This window comes from Hylobates moloch, unplaced genomic scaffold (genome assembly GCF_009828535.3).
Source record: "Hylobates moloch isolate HMO894 unplaced genomic scaffold, HMol_V3 SCAFFOLD_4, whole genome shotgun sequence".
NCBI classification, from domain to species: domain Eukaryota; kingdom Metazoa; phylum Chordata; class Mammalia; order Primates; family Hylobatidae; genus Hylobates; species Hylobates moloch.
Genome location: NW_026652279.1, coordinates 108,563,144 through 108,580,994, shown reverse-complemented (window position 1 = coordinate 108,580,994; position 17,851 = coordinate 108,563,144).

Sequence of the window (17,851 nt, the reverse complement as noted above, 5' to 3'; positions counted from 1 at the left end):
GGGGAATGCAAAATAGTGCAGCCTCTATGGAAAATAGTATTAAATTTCCTCAAAAATTAAAAAATAGAACTACCATATGATCCAGCAATCCCATTTCTGGGTATTTATTCAAAAGAACTGCAATCAGAATCTCAAAGAATTATCAGCACTTCCATATTCATTGCAACATTATTCATAATATCCAAGATGTAAAAGCAATCTAAATGTCCATTGACAGATACATAAAGAAAATGAAATATTATACAAATTTTAAAAAGAAAATTCTGCAGTGTGTGACAACATGAATGAATCTTAAGGACATAGATGAACCTAAGTCAGATAAGCCAGTCACAGAAAGACAAATATTGCATGATTCCCTTTAGATGAGGTATCCAAAACGATCAAATTCATAGAATCAAAGAGTGGAATGGTGGTTGCCAGTGGCTGGGGGGAGGAAAATGGGGAGTTACTAATCAAGGGGCATTAAGTTTCAATTAATCAACATGAATAAGCTCTAGAGATCTTCTGTACAACCTTTTAACTATAGTCAACAATAATGTATACTTAAAACTCTGTCAAGAAGGTATATTACATGTTAAAAGTTCTTACCACAATAAAATAAAATTTAATAAAATAGAGAATTGAACTAAAAGACAGATCTCCACCCAGTTTGGTGATCCCAAACTGACCACCAGCTGACACGCAGATGGAGTAGATCCAAGTAACATTGCAAGGCTTTTAAAACTGACTTGACATTGGAACCACTGCAGTTTTAAACTTTCAGTCTGACTAATCAGACTGCTAAAAAAAACGATTCATATTCACCACAGGATTAAGCAAGACCCAGAATCTCACAACATAATATTTAAGATGTGTCGGATTTAATCCAAAATCATTTGGCATATGAAGAACCAGGAACTTCTCCATTCACATGACGAAAGACAACCTACAGACATCAGAGATTAAATATTTGTTAGGATTATCTGACAAAGACTTTAAAGCTGCTATTATAAAAATGCTCCAGCAAGCAATTGTAAACACTCTTAAAAGAACAAATAAATAAAAGACACAAAGAAGAACAAATGGAAATTTTATAACTTAGAAGCATTGTCTTGGTCAGTTGGGTAGCTATAACAAATTACCATAGATTGGGTGGCTTAAAAAACAAATAATTATTTCTTGCAGTTGTGAAGACTAGAAAGTCCGAGACCAGGGTGCTGGCAGCTATGGTCTCTAATGAGGCCCCACTTCCTGGTTTGCAGATGGTTGTCTACTTGTTTTATTCTCACTAGGCTAGTTGTTTTCCAGAGAAGGATAACTCCAAATATATATAGTACATGCTACTCAAACTACCCTACTACCCAGGCACACAGATTGACTTTTTTATGAAGAGGAGACTGTGGTGCAGAATGAGCATAATAGAACATCATTAGGAAACCTAAGAGACCAACAGCTCTGCTTTAAGGCAAAACATAACACACAAGCTGATGTGGAGCATCTTGCCAATGTCAGATGTAGGAGAGGCTGGAAGTAACCTGGACCCTGGGCCTCCCCTTCTGCTTCACAGCAGCAGAGAAGGTCCCCGTCACAGCCTGGGAGAGGTAGGGGATGGTCACCTTACATGGCCACCACAGCCCTTCACACATGTAAGTACCCCTCAACCTCAGGGTTTCAGAGAGAGAGAAGGCTGGAGTCCTGAGAGCACTGAAGGTGTAGAATGAGTTAGAGAATAAACTCTCCTCCTAGTCTGTGATCCCCTTTTCCTCCTGGAGAAGTGCAGGTGTCATTGCTTAGATCCAAGTTACCTTGGTAATCCTCCCTTGCTGAGAAAGCAGGAGAATGGGCCCTATGTGGACTTCTACAAATCATGACCAGAAATAAGCAATTCCTAGTGAATAATGACTTTCCTCCATATTTCAACATTGTCAGTGTGTGTATTCAAACACTATATCCAAATATTAGTGATAAAGAGTTTTTTGTTCCTATCAGCAGATTTACTTTATTTTTATGAGAATGCCATGGTGGGCTCCTAAGATGAATGTGGGTAAACTCACTAAGCAGACATGGCCTGCTTTCATAGTCCTGCAAACTCAATTACTCTACGTACATCTCAGCAGTGTGACCAAGATCTGAGCACATGCTGGCAGCCAGCATGACAATATGGTTTCCTTATTAGGAGGTGAGCAGACATAACAATCTGAGGGATGAAGCTCAGGGGAATATGTAGTCAACACACTTCTCCATTAATTTCCCTTCATAGAATATCTACTATATTCCAAGCAAAAATAAAAATTGTATCCAACAAACAAAACATTCTTCTTTCTTTCTTTCTCTGAGGCAGAGTCTCGTTCTGTTGCCCAGGCTGGAGTGCAGTAGTGTGATCTCAGCTCACTGCAATCTCCTGGGTTCAAGCAATTCTCATGCCTCAGCCTCTTGAGTAGCTGGGATTACAGGCATGCGCCACCATACCCGGCTAATTTTTGTATTTTTAGTAAAGATAGGGTTTCACCACGTTGGCCAGGTTGGTCTCAAACTCCTGACCTCAGGTGATCTGCCCGCTTCCCAAAGTGCTGGGATTACAGGCGTGAGCCACCATGCCCATTCCATTTTTCTTTCTTGATTAGCATTCTTGTCATCCAATAACCTTGTCCTTTAAATATATAATTTTAACTGTGTGCTGTAATGTAAGGTATCATTAGGACTCTTTCAGATACAACTGATAGAAACTCAAATCAAACTAGCTCAAGCAAGAAGAGGAAATTACTGGCTCAGGTAACTAGAAATTTTAAGGGAGAATACAATTTGGGCATAAATCTAGAGGCCTGAATGATGCTGCTCCCACTGTGTCTTGTCTTTGCTTCTTTTTGTTTATTTACCTCATTCTTTCCTGCCTTAAGCTTATAGGTTATTCTCCAAAAGGAAAAGAGTCATTCTACCTCTCAGCATCTATATTTAAAATCTCACAGGACTCTAATTCAGTCTTTTGTTGTTGTTGTTGAGATAGAGCCTCTCTCTGTCCCCCAGGCTGGAGTGTAATGGCACGATCTCGGCTCACTGCAACCTCCATCTCCCGGGTTCAAGCCATTCTCCTGCCTCAGCCTCCCAAGTAGCTGGGATTACAGGTGCCCACCACCACGCCCAGCTAATTTTATGTGTTTTTAGTAGAGATGGGGTTTCACTATGTTGGCCAGGCTGGTCTCAAACTCGTGACTTCATGATCCGCCCACCTCAGCTTCCCAAAGTGCTGGGATTACAGGTGTGAGCCACTGCACCTGGTCCTAATTCAGTCTTCTGATATCCTATGTGCACACCTAGACCAAAACAGTAGTGAAAGGGATAAGGTCTCCCAATCAGCCTGGCTAGGTCCTGTGCGCACTCAGTAGGCAATAAAAGCAGGTCCACCAGAATTTCTGAACTCAAGAGACAGCAGATCCCCCACTTAGAGAGGGGAGCCAGACAGACAAAAGAAAATAACAGTTTAAAGAGAAAATATTTTGTTATATGTTATTCTAATCTGCTTTTATTTTGTTGTATTTTATTTTTCTTCTATCCTATTTTAATCCTCATCTTATTCCATTTCACATTTAACACAGCTAGTAATGTCTTCTATCTCAGTACTTCCATCCCCCTCACTATGGAATCATTCCCAGCAACATACAAACATGTTGCAACATTTTCCTTCAGAAACAAGCTCCAGTACCGCATGATTTCTCTCCTGCTCTTTGTAGCAAAACCCAAGAATGGTCTCCATTCACTACCTTCTTTCTTCTTTTTGACCTTGCGTTCTATTTAAATCTATCCTAATCAGACAACTTTCAGTCCCTACACTTACCCGAATTTCCTCTGTCAACAAGGTCATAAAACGAGATCTATTTTGTAACTTTTATGGTCAATTCTCAATCTTCTCCTTGTTCATCGTTCAGCGACATTTGACACCCTCTGGTCAACTTGAAAAACTTTGGTCTCTTGGATTTCACAGAATTTTGCTTTCCTAGGTCTCCTCCTACCTCAATGACTGCATCTCTTTGGTATTTTTTTTCCGAGCTAGCCTTCCTTCTTTTACTGACTCTACATTTCAGAACATTCCAGGGACTCCTCAGTCATCTTCTTCTCTTCATCTCTACAAACTCCTTAGGCAACTTTTTCCAATCACGTGGCTTCAAAGTACCAAGTACTCTCAAATTTTATACTCTATCCCTAATCTCATCTCTCAATTCCAGACCAATATATCCAATGGCTTATTTAACATCTCCATTTGAATGTCTTAAGAAACACCTCAAATTTAACATGTTCAAAATAGAGTTTAATCTTTGCCCTCCACCGGAAATACATTTTTCCTATAATTTTTCACATCTCATTAAATGGCAACTCCATCTTAATTGCTCAGGCCAAAAACTCCAGAGTTGCTCTTGACTCCCTTCTCTCTCACAACCCACATTCAGGGCATCAGCAAGTCCTATTGAGGTCTACCTACTTCATATATCCCCAAACTGAAGAGATCACTTTCACCAATACCAGCTAGTCCAAGCCTAGACCATTGCCACAACTTCTAACTGGAATTCCTTCTACTTCTCTTGCTTCCTACAATCAAATTTCCACCCAACAGCTAAAGCACTCCTCTTCTGAAGTCCCAAGCATCTTATGACCTGGGCAGCTCTCCATAATCTGGTGGTTGCCTATTTCTCTAACTTCATGTCCCACCACTCACTCTTCCCCTCACTTCCTCTACTCTAGCTACCCTGGACTTTATTTTTCCTTAAATATCCCAAGCTAATATCACACATCAAAGGTCTTTGCATTTGCTTTTTCCTCTCCCTGGAAAGTTCTTGCTCCAATTCTCATCTCCTTGTTATTCAGATATCAGCTCTAATATTATCTCTTAAGAAAGATTTTTCCTAGCCACTCTATTTAAAATACTTCTCACCCCTCACCATTCATCACCCCCTATCCTCTTACACTGCACCATTGTTCTATGCACATCACTTGGCCAAATGTTTTGTGTTATTTTGTGTATTTTTTTGTAGTCTGTCTTCCCAGATGGAATGGAAGTTCTGTAAGGGAGAAACACAATTCCACTCTACTCATATCTGTATATGCTCAGCCTCTAGAGTAATACCTGGGTAACAGTAGGTCCCTAATAAATAGTAATGAGTGAGAAAAATGCCAGAAGATGTTTAAGAGAAGCTGGAAAAAAATGAGGAACTGTCAGGGTAACTGGAATTTGAAAGAAGTTACAGAAAACATCCCTCTGTTCAATTAGAGAGTTTTTGTCAGAGACAGAACATCTCTAACCTAATTATGTTTGCAGGAATCTAACTGATTTTTAAATACTGTTAAAAAAGCACAGCAAACACTGCAGAGAATGTCAAACTTCTGACAGGAAAATGACAGTGAAAATTCATCAGGAATATGTAATGAACATCTTATGACTGAGTTGGCTATGATTAAGAGGTTGCATCTTGGAACTAATATGCTTAAGTATTGCATATGGAATTTGATCATTTCCAGCAATCGTTGTAAATTCATGTTATGTGGTATTTCTCATTTATTATTAAAGGTTATTACTATTTATTGTTTATAATTTAAAATTTGACTCAAATTTTTAAGAGAAATAGTCATTCGATTTTCTCATCTCCTTTTGTATTTAATTTGTTCATTTATACACAATCTTCAAACTGTCCAGGTATTGCTAACCTAGATAATTAGTATCTTTTCTCACAAATGGAACACAACTTAGGAAGAAGGTAATAGTTCTTGTATTAGGGTTCTCTAGAGGAACAGAACTAATAGGATAGATGTATATATGAAGTTTATTAGGCAGTTTATTAGGAGAATTGACTCATATTCACAAGGTGAACTCCCTCAGTAGGCCATCTGCAAGCTGAGGAGCCAAGAGTAGGGAAGCCGATAGTGCAGCCTTCAGTCTGTGGCCAAAGGCCCAAGAGCCCCTGGCAAATAAGTCCAAGAGTCCAAAAGCTGAAGATCTTGGAGTATGATGTTCAAGGGCAGTAAGCATCCAGCATGAGAGAAAGTTGGAGGCCAAAAGACTTAGCCAGTCTAGTCTTTCCACGTTCTTCTGCCTGCTTTTATTCAGGCCATGTTGGCAGCTGATTAAATTGTGCCCACCCAGATTGAGGGTGGGTCTGCCTTTCCCAGTCCACTGACTCTAATGTTAATCTCTTTTGGCAACACCCTCACAGACACACCCAGGAACAATACTTTGCATCCTTCAATCCATTCAAGTTGACACTCAATGTTAACCATCACAGTTCTTAAAAACTGTAAGAGTATATAGTAATCATCTCCTAGAATATCAGCTCATTCAAACTCTCTTTTCAAAGCCTCTGCTTCCACTATCTAAGCTGAGTTGGTAGCAAGCTATGGCATTACTGCCCTTTCTGTAGACAAATAGAATAGGAGTGGACTATTGAGATGGTCTCTGCCCATAATTTTGAGATAATCTTCGAAAGCTCCAGAAAAGGAACCTCTACTTCCAGGAATACAGAGTAGACATACTTTATCCTATTTATCCCTCTCACTACAACTAAAACCTTGGATGCTGTATAGATTTTAAAAAATAATAATAAGATGACCCTAAAAGGTGTAGAAGGCCAATTGGGTCCTTACAGTCCAAGGACCTACACATTAGTAATATCTTTGGTTTTTGGGGGGAGGTGGGTGGGATCTTATCTCAGATATCCTAAATTGGGTGCTTCAGAAAATGGCAACTAGGAAACACCAACAGGAACAAACAAGAAAAGTCCCAACAAAAGACTCTTTCTAGCCAAAGAACCAGGAAAGGGGCAGCCTAGAAAGATGGAAAACTTTTAGATAATAACTACTCTACTAAAGTCAAATGCCACAGAATATACTGGATGTGGCCCCATCTAGTGAAGGCTGAGTGGAGAGCACTGACTGCCACACTTGCGAGGCTGTCCTGAGGCAATGAAAGCCCCCACACCAAGGTGGTGTCAGAGAAGGCTGAGTAGGTAGCCAGGACATTTGCCTCTGCTGGATGATAACAAGTCACCCCACCTCAGTGTCAGGGGAAGCCACGTGGCGAGCCTGGACTTCTACCCCCATGGAACAGAAACAAGGTGCCTTTCCTCTCCCCTAACATGGTAGTGTCAGACGAGGTCCGCTAGATAGTCAGGAGGTTCACCATTGCATGTAATGAGGCCACCCCCTTCCCATGGTGTCACTGGAGGCCCTGGGGGGAACAGTAATGAGGTGCTGGTGTCATTTCAGCATAGGAGGAATCAGTAGAGGCCTAGAGAGGAGCTAGAAATCCCACTCTGCAGTAAAAATGAACCCTACCCTCGGCTGTCAATAGTGGCTGTATTAGTCCATTTTCATGCTCCTGATAAAGACATATCCAGGACCGGGCAATTTACAAAAGAAGTTTACTGGACTTACAGTTCCACATGGCTAGGGAAGCCTCACGATCATGGCAGAAGGCAGGGAGGAACAAGTCACATGTTACATGGATGCAGCAGGCAAAAAAATGAATACATAAAAGGGAGCTGTGCAGGGAAACTCCCATTTTTAAAACCATCAGATCTCATAAGACTCATTTACTGTCACCAGAACAGCACAGGAAAGACCCGCCCCCATAAGTCAATCACCTCCCACTGGGTTCCTCCCACAACATGTGGGAATTCAAGTTGAGATTTGTGTGGGGACACAGCCAAACCATATCAGTGGCCAAGTGAGAAACCTGGACTTCTATCCCCACATGGCAGTAACAAAGCAGCATTCTCCCTTCCCCTGTATAAGCAGTGTTAGAGAAAGCCAACTAAAACAGAAGGTGTTTGTAAATAAGATACAGAATCTTATAACAAAATATACAAATGTCAGCTTTCAAGTGAAGATCATACGAAAAAAATCCAGAAACATCTCAAACTGAATGAAAATAATCAATAGGCAACAACAGATGACAAATATATTAGAATGACTCTGACAATTATTTTAAAGCAGCCATTATAAAAATGCTCCAAGGAGCAAATGCAAACATACTTCAAACAAAAAAATAGAGTCTCATCAAAGAAGATATAAGAAAGAACAAAATGGAAATTTTAGAATTAAAAACTGCAATAACCAAAATTTAAAACTCAGTAAATGGTCTCAATAACAGAATTAAGAACTGAAAACTATCATTTAAAAAATGTAAAACTCAGTGAATGGACTCAATACCAGAATTGAGCCCATTTGAGGACAGAAGAAAAGAATCAGTGAGATCAGTGAGCTGGAAGATAGAACAACAGAAATCACCTAACCTGAACAGAGAGAAAACATACTAAGAATATATTATTAACAGGGCCTCTGGGACATGTGGAACCACAAGATCTAATATTCAGTCATTGGAGTCTGGGAAGTAAAGGATAAAAAGAAAAATTCCAAAAAGCTATTCAAAGAAACAATGGCTAGAAATTTTCCAAATTTGACAGAAGACATAAACCTGCAAGCTGAGTGAGCCCCGAACAGGATAAACCCAAAGATGACTACATCAAGATACATCATAGTCAAAGTTCTAAAAACGTAGAGAGAAATATCATCTTATCTGCAGGGAAAAACAATTCAAATGACAATGGATTTATCATCAGAAATCATGGGTGCCAGAAGGAAATGGCACATTTTTCAAATGTGATTATTTTTCAGATATGAAGGAGAAACAAGACATTTGCAGATGCAAGAAAGCTAGTGTTGCCAGCAGACCCATTTTAAAAATGGCTAAAAAAAATTCTCTACAATTAGAATATCAACAAGGATATAAAAGAATTCAACACCATTATCCAACAGGATCTAACAGACACTTATAGAACACACCACTGAACATACAATAATTTGAAAATACAAATTATGTTCAAGCGCTCTGGAACATATAGCAAGAAAGACCATATCCTGGCCCCTAAAATAAACCTCAACAAATTTTTAAAAACTGAAATCATGCAAAGTACGTTATTACAACCACAATGAAATCAAACTAGAAATCAATAAGAAAAAGGTAACAGGAAATTCTCCAAACTAAGCTGAATACTTCTAAGTAATTCATGGGTTAAGGAGCAAGTCTCAGGGACCGCAAAAAACATACACTGAACTGAATTAAAATGAAAATAAACTATATCAAAATTTGTGAGATGCAGCAAAAGCAATGCTGAGAGGGCAGCTTATAACATTAAAGGCAATGGCAATGAAATAAAACCAATGGCAATGGTATTAATAGAAGGAACCCTGAAACAACAGGAAAAAAAATATGGGTAAATACAATGGACTTTTCTTCTTTTTAGTTGTCTTATGTTTGATAGTGAGAACAAAAATTATAACACTGATGAGGTTCTAAATGTCTGTAGAGGAAATATTTAAAACATTTATAAGTTGGGAAAATAGACAAAGGGAAAAAAGGTTTCCATACTTCACTAGAACTGGTAAAATGATGATGCCAATGGACTGTAACAAGTTTTGTATACATAATATACTAGCTATAGCAACTACTAAAAGAGCTATTCAAATGGATATATTTTAAAAGTACTATAAATAAATCAAAATGGAGTTATAAAAAATGTTCAACTAACCAACCTGGGCAGCATGGAGAAACCCTGTGTCTATAAAAAAAAAAAAAAAAATACAAAAATTAGCTGGGCATGGCCACTGCACTCCAGTCTGAATGACAGAGCAAGATTCTGTCCCCCAAAAAGACTAAAAAGTTCAAGTAACGCACAGGAAGTCAGGGCAGAAACAAAACTAAGAATAAGAAAATACAAAGAAAGAAAAAATAAAATGAAAGGCTTAAGTTTTACAAATTAAGAAATACATTAAATAGAAATTATCTAAATATATCAATTAAAATATAGATATTGGCAGAAGGAGGAGTGGCTGTATATACTGATGAAGCTTCTTTGCTCATTTGCCCACCACTTATCTCTTGCTATGCAGCCCGATTCCTAACAGGCCACAGACCAGTATAGGTCAGGGGTTGGGGACCCCTGACTTAAAAGACACAGAGTGGGCCGGGTGCAGTGGCTCATGCCTGTAATCCCAGTGCTTTGGGAGGTCGAGGCGAGTAGATCATGAGGTCAGGAGATTGAGACCATCCTGGCTAACATGGTGAAACCCCATCTCTACTAAAAAATACCAAAAATTAGCCGGGCATGGTGGCGGGTACCTGTAGTCCCAGCTACTCAGGAGGCTGAGGTAGGAGAATGGCGTGAACCTGGGAGGTGGAGCTTGCAGTGAGCCGAGATTGCACCACTGCACTCCAGTCTGGGCAACAGAGCAAGACTCCATCTCAAAAAAAAAAAAAAAAAAAAGACACAGAGTGGCAGGCTAGATAAAAAGACAAAACCCAACTATCTGTTGTTTTCAAGAGACCTACCTCACATGTAACGACACCCACAGGCTCAAGGTAAAACAATGGAGAAAAATCTACCATGCAAATGGAAAACAAAAAGGAGGGATCACTGTCTTTATATCAGATAAAACAGACTTTAAATCAATAAAAATTAAGAAGGACATTAATATGTACTTTAAACCAATAAAAATTAAGAAGGACATGCATTAATACATAATAAAGGGAATTACATAATGATAAAGGGTACAATGCAACAAGAAGCCTTAAATATCCTAAATATATATGCATCCAACACTAGAGCACCCAGATTCAGAAAACAAGTTCTTCTTGGCCATTGAAAAGACTTAGACAACCACACAATAATATAGGAAACTTCAACACCCCTACTGACAACATTAGACAGATCAACAAAAAGTAACTAACTCTGGACTTAAACTTGACTCTTCACCAATTGGACCTAATAGATATCTACAGAACACTCCAACAACAACTACAGAATATACATTCTTCTCATCTGCACATGGAACATATTCTAAGACCAATCACATGCTCAGTCATAAAGCAAGTCTCAATAAATTGAAAATAACTGAAATCATACCAAGCACATTCTGGGACTGCAATGTAATAAAAATATAAACGAATATCAAGAAGATCTCTAAGAACTACACAAATACATGGAAATTAAGCAACTTACTCTTGAACAACTTCTGAGTGAATATCAAAATTAAAGGCAGAAATCACAGAATTCTTTGAAATTAATTAAAAGAGAGATACAATTTACCAGAATCTCTGAGAAGCAGCCAAAGCAGTATTAAGAGGAAAGTTTATAGTTCTAATCAAATCACTTATCATCAAGAAGTTAGAAAGATGTCAAATTAACAATATAAATTTGCACCTAAAGGAACTAGGGAAGAAAAGAACCAACCAACCTCAAACCTAGCAGAAAAGAAATAACTAAAATTAGAGAAGAACTTAATGAACTTGAGATGCAAAAATCCATACAAAAGATGAAATAAACAGTTGGTTCTTTGAAAAACTAAGATAAGTAGACCACTAGCTAGATTAACAAAGAAAAACAAAGAGAAGATCCAAATAAACACAATCAGAAATGACAAAGGCAATATTATTGCAACTGATCCCATAGAAGTATAAAAGATTCTCAGAGACTACTATAAACAACCCCACGCAGATAAGTTAGAAAATCTAGAGGAAAAGAATAAATTCCTGGAAGCACAGAATCTCCCCAAATTGAATCAAGAAGAGTTTGGAACCTTTAATAGACCAATACCAACTTCTGAAATTCAATCAGTAATAAAGAACCTAGCACACACACAAAAAAGCCCAGGACCAGATGGATTCACAGCTGACTTCTACCAGATGTATAAAGAGCTGGTGCTAATCTTACTGAAACTATTCAAAAAAATTGAGGAGGAGGGTCTCCTTGCTAACTCATTCTATGAAGCTAGCTAGCATTAGCCTGATACCCAGATCTGGCAGAGACACGCACACAAAAATTAAAACTTTAGGCCAATATCCCTGATGAACATAGACACAAAAATCCTCAATAAAATATTAGCAAACCAAATGGAAAAACACTCCATGCTCACAGATTACAAAAATCAATATAAAAATGGTCATTTACCCAAAGTAATTTACAGATTCAATGCTATTCTTATCAAACTACCAATGTCATTCTTCACAGAATTAGGAAAAACTATTCTAAAATTTATATGGAACCAAAAATAACCCAAATAACCAAAGCAATCCTAAGCACAAAGGACAAAGCCAGAAGCATTCACATTACCCAATTTTCAAACTCTAAGCTACAGTAAACAAAACAGCATGGTAGGCCGGGTGCAGTGGCTCATGCCTGAAATCCCAGCACTTAGAGAGGCTGAGGCAGAATAGATCACGAGGTCAGTAAATCGAGACCATCCTGGCTAACATGGCAAAACACTGTTTCTACTAAAAATACAAAAAATTAGCTGGGTGTGGTGGCGGGTGCCTGTAGTCCCAGCTACTCGGGAGGCTGAGGCAGGAGAATGGCCTGAATCCAGGAGACTGGGAGGTGGAGCTTGCAGTGAGCCGAGATCGCGCCACTGCACTCTAGCCTGGGTGACAGAGCGAGACTCCATCTCAAAAGAAAAAAAAAAACCACCATGGTACTGGCGCAAAAATAGAAACGTACACCAATGGAACAGTATAGAAAACTCAGAAATAAAGCCACATGCCTACAATCATCTGATCTTTGACAAACTAACAAAAAATGCAATGGAGAACGGACCTCTTATTCAGTAAATGGTGCCGAGATAACTGGCTAGCTAAATAGAGAATATGGAAGCTGGATCCCTACCTTTCACCATGCACAAAAATTAACTCAGCAAGGATCAAAAGTTTAAATATAAGACCTCAAACTATAAAATCCTAGAAGACAACCTAAGGAAATACGTTTCTGAACATCAGTCGTGGCAAAGAATTTTTGACTAAGTCCCCAAAAGCAATTGCAACAAAAACAGAGATAGACAAGCGGGACTTAATTAAACTAAAGAGGTTCTTCACAGTGGAAGAAACTATCAACAAAGTAAGCAGACAACCTACAGAATGGGAGAAGATTCACGACCTATGCATCTGCCAAAGGCCTAATATCCACAATCTATGGGAAACTTAAGTCAACAAGCAAAAAACAACTTCATTAAAAAATGGGCACATGACATGAACAGATGCATCTCAAGAGATGACATACAAGTGACCAACAAACAGATGAAAAACTGCTCAGCATCACTAATTGGAGAAATGCAAATCAAAACCACAGTGAGATACCATCTCACTCCAGTCAGAATGGCTACTAAAAGGCCAAACAACAGATGCTGCCGAGGCTGTGGAGAAAAGGGAACACTTATACACTGCTAGTGGGAATGTAAATTGTCCAGCCATTTTGGGAAGCAGTTTGGAGATTTCTCAAAGAACTAAAAACAGAGCTACCTTTTGACCCAGCAATCACATTGCTTGGAATATACTCAAAGGAAAAGGAATCGTTCTACCAAAAAGACATGCACTTGTATGTTCATCACTGCACTATTCACAATAGCAAAGACATGGAATCAAGCCAGGTGCCCATCAATGGTAGAACGAATAAAGAAAATGTGGTACATAGACAGCATGGAATACTATTTGGCCATTAAAAGAATGGAATCATGTCTTCTGCAGCAACCTGAATGTAGTTGGAGGCCATAATCCTAAGCAAATTAATGCAGGAACAGAAAAAAAAAACAAAAAACAAAAAAACAAATACTGCATGTTCTCACTTGTAAGTGGGAGCTAATCATTAATCATACATGGAGATAAATATGGAAACAATAGACACTACAGGCTACTGGGGTGGGGAAAGAAAAAGGAGGGAGGGGTTGGTCAAAAACTACCTATTGGGTATTACGCTCACTACCTAGGTGATGGGGTTTGTACCTCAAACCTCAGCATCACATAATAGTCCAACATAACAAACCTGCCCATGTACCCCCAGAATCAAAAATAAAAGTTGAAATTTTAAAAAGAAAAAAGAAAAGAATGAAACAAACCTGGTTCTTTGAAAAGACTTTTAAAAATTGAAAATCTAGAGGTTTGTCAAGACTGACAAAAAAGAGAGAAAAGATACAAATTATCCTCATGAACTAAACCCAGGTTATCACTAAAACATTGTAGACATTAAAAGAATAATAAGGGACTACTATGAACAATTCTACACATATAAATTTGACAATTTAGATGAAAAGGATCAATTCCTTAAAAAACACAAACTACCACACTTCACTCAGTGTGAAATAACTAGTTTTATAGCCCTGTAATTATTAAGTTATTTGAATTCTTAATTTCAACACTTCCAAAAAACAAATATTTAGCCCCCAGATGGTTTCACTGTAGATTATGCCAAATGTTTAAAGAAGAATTAACATCAATATTACACAGTCTCCTCCAGAAAACAGAAGAGGTAGAAAACACTTCCCAATTCATTTTATAAAACTAGCATTACCAATACCAGTCCAAAAAAGTATCATAAAAACCACTACAGACCAATATCTCTCATGAGTATCAACACAAAATTCTCAACCAAATATTGACAAACAGAACTCAGCAATGCAAAACGAAGTATACACCATGACCAAGTTGGGATTACTCCAGGGATGCAAAGCTGGTTTAATATCAAAAAAAAAAAAAGTAACCGACCTTACTAACAAGCTAAAAAAGAATGAATCAAGATCATATCAATGGACACAGAAAAAGCATTTGACAAACTTCAATAACTATTATAAAAACTCCCAAAAAATAGGAATAGAGGAGAATTTCCTTGACATAATAAAGAGCCTATAGCTTACTTTATACTTAATGTTATACTTGAAACCCTACAGCTGACATTATACTTAATGATGAAAGACAAGAATAAGGCAAAGATGTCCACTCTCACCATGCTAATTCAACATAATGCTGGAAGTTCTAGCCAGTACAATAATAAAAAGACATAAAAGGCATAGATTGGGAAGAAAAGTAGCCCTATTTGCAAATCACATGACTATCTATGCAGAAACTCCCAAAAAATCTCCACAAAATACTCCAAGACAAAAGGACATAAGTTTAACACAAACTCTGGTACATTGAGCCAATGGAATGTTATTCAGTGCTAAAAAGAAATGGCTATCAAACCATTAAATGGCATGAGGAAACTTAAATCATGTTATAAGTGAAAGATGACTGTCTGAAAAGGCTACTTATAGTATGGTTTCAACTACATGACATTCTGGAAAAGGCAATACCACAGACACAATGAAAAGATCAATGGATGCCAGGGACTGGAGGAAGGGATGAATAGGCAGAGCACAGGGGATTTTTAGGACAGTGGAAAATACACTAATACTACACTGATGGATACCCATCATTATACATTTGTCCAAACTCATAGAATGTATAACACCAGAAGAAGACCCTAATGTAAAGCTATGAACTTGGGATGATGATGTATCAATGTAGGTTCATAGATTATAATAATGTACCACTCTGGCGGGGGATGTTGCTAATGGGGAGTTAGAGGGGTGTATGGGGAACCTGTACCTTCCTCTCAATTTTGCTGTGAACCTAAGACTGCTCTAAAAGTCCTTTTAAAAAGGATGTATAGAATACATCACAGGTAGATTTCCCTTTGTTTTGGGTTCCACGGGCACTCATTTTTTAAGGGTAATATGAAATGGCTAATTTGTGGAAATATGCATAATATTACCAGTATTGATTATAGTTGTAAACAGTGCACCTGCTCAGATTGATTGACTTGTATTTAACCTTTTGGATTGAAATGCCTCGTTTTCAGTGGGAAAATCTCACATTGTTTTTCTAGTAGTTGAACCAAACTGTTTTAAGCTTCCCTTACTTTCCTTAAATTAGGTCATCATGATTCAATACTTAGAAAAACAAAAAGAGAACGTTTAAGAACAATGTGATTGCTTAGAGGACATCTATTTTTCAAGCTGGATACTGTGAGGGGGAATCAATTTATGTTACTGAGCTCTATGAACCTCCAGTAAAACCTAATTCCTTTGCTCTTCTGCATATGATCATCCTTAGCTTTTCATATGACCCACAATTAAATGCAAAAGATGATTCCGATCCCTTCTTATAAAGCAGAGGAATGATTCATTAAAAAAAATCTTCTCAAAAGCATTTATGTCGGGTTTGACATAGCCATTACCTTTCCATCTTGAGTAAAATTCAAGTTTACAAAATAAATAAATGAATAAAATATAATTCAAGTTTACAAAAATTAGCCACAATTCTTTCAGAACACATCGATTACATATATATTTATCTCCTTACATATTGTGAGGAGCACTCAGCCACCTACTTATTTATTCTATTCAATACTTATGGTACTCACACTGTTACACATTGGGCTACATCTATAAAGTAGAACAGCATATCTTAAGATCCTCACAGGCAGTGAGAACACCGTAACTGTAGTGGGCCTGTTAATTGCATGCTATCTCATAGTTGTAAATGAGCAAGCATGTGTTGGGACATGTAGAGGAAATCAGCATAAATAATTCTGTTTAAAGAAAAACTATGACCAGACTGGGCAACATAGCAAGACCTCATCATTACACACACACACAAAAATTAGCTGGGCATGGTGGCACATGTCTGTAATCCTAGCAACTTGGGATGCTGAGGCAGTGGGATCACTTGAGCTCCTTGAGCTCAAGAATTCAGGGTTGCAGTGAGCTCTGACCACATCACCACACTCCAGCCTGGGCAACAGAGCCAAAACCTGTCAATCAATTAATAAAGTAGAGTAGGGAACTAGTGGGGTTGTATTTATGGGTTGTGTGTAAGTCTAATCACAACATCATGAAATTGAACAAGGAGCCTGAGAGGACCATCTCATAGCTTGGGGTGTACCAACTAAAGGTAAGCCTTATAGTGAAGTGTCAGGAACAAGTTTCATGGAAAATGAAAAAAATCAAAATGCAATACAATATTTTAGAAATTAGGAATCTTGTATTTGTACCATGATAAAAGTGCATTTGAACAGAGGCATAGTAACAAAAATGCATTATGCCACACAAGCTGTGAATATAAGCATGAAACTTTGTCGTATTTCTGACAGTGAGAGATGTCTGGATCCCAGAAAATTTACCTGCAGGAAGCTTGGCATATTTGTAACTCAGCAAATTATAAGAACATTATCTCTGACATTTTCTGTGAATGGCACAAGCTTCCAACTTGCTTCTGCTTATGTGGAAATTGGATTAAAATGGAATAGACATTTTTATAAGGTGAGCAATACTGCCTAAATGTATCATACAAAGCACTTTCCTCTTACCTTATTAAAGTACTTTGTTCTGAAAGCAGACTGTTAGTCAGTATCATAATTATAATCCTAATTGTTCCATTTATGAAGTGCCTATCACATGCCAGGTACTATATTTGCTACTTTCCAGATGTTGTCACATTCATCCTCACAATAATCCTATGAGGTGTTGCCACCCCATTTTATAGAAGAGGAAACAGGCTCAGAATGACCTGGCTAGCCTAAGGTCACAAACGAGAGTACCATATCACCAAACAAAAGTCAAACACCTCACATATGCTTAGAAAATGGAGGAGGGAGGCCGGGCGCAGTGGCTCACGCTTGTAATCCCAGCACTTTGGGAGGCCGAGGCAGGCGGATCACGAGGTCAAGAGATCGAGACCACGGTGAAACCCCATCTCTACTAAAAATACAAAAAAAAAATTAGCCGGGCGTGGTGGCGGGCGCCTGTAGTCCCAGCTACTTGGAGAGGCTGAGGCAGGAGAATGGCGTCAACCCGGGAGGCAGAGCTTGCAGTGAGCCGAGATTGCGCCACCGCACCCCAGCCTGGGTGACAGAGCGAGACTCCGTCTCAAAAAAAAAAGAAAATGGAGGAGGGAGATGGTGGTTGCCTCTGGAAAGTTAAGACTGAGAGGTGGTAGGTGAACAAGCAGAACTTTCATTTTTATATCTCT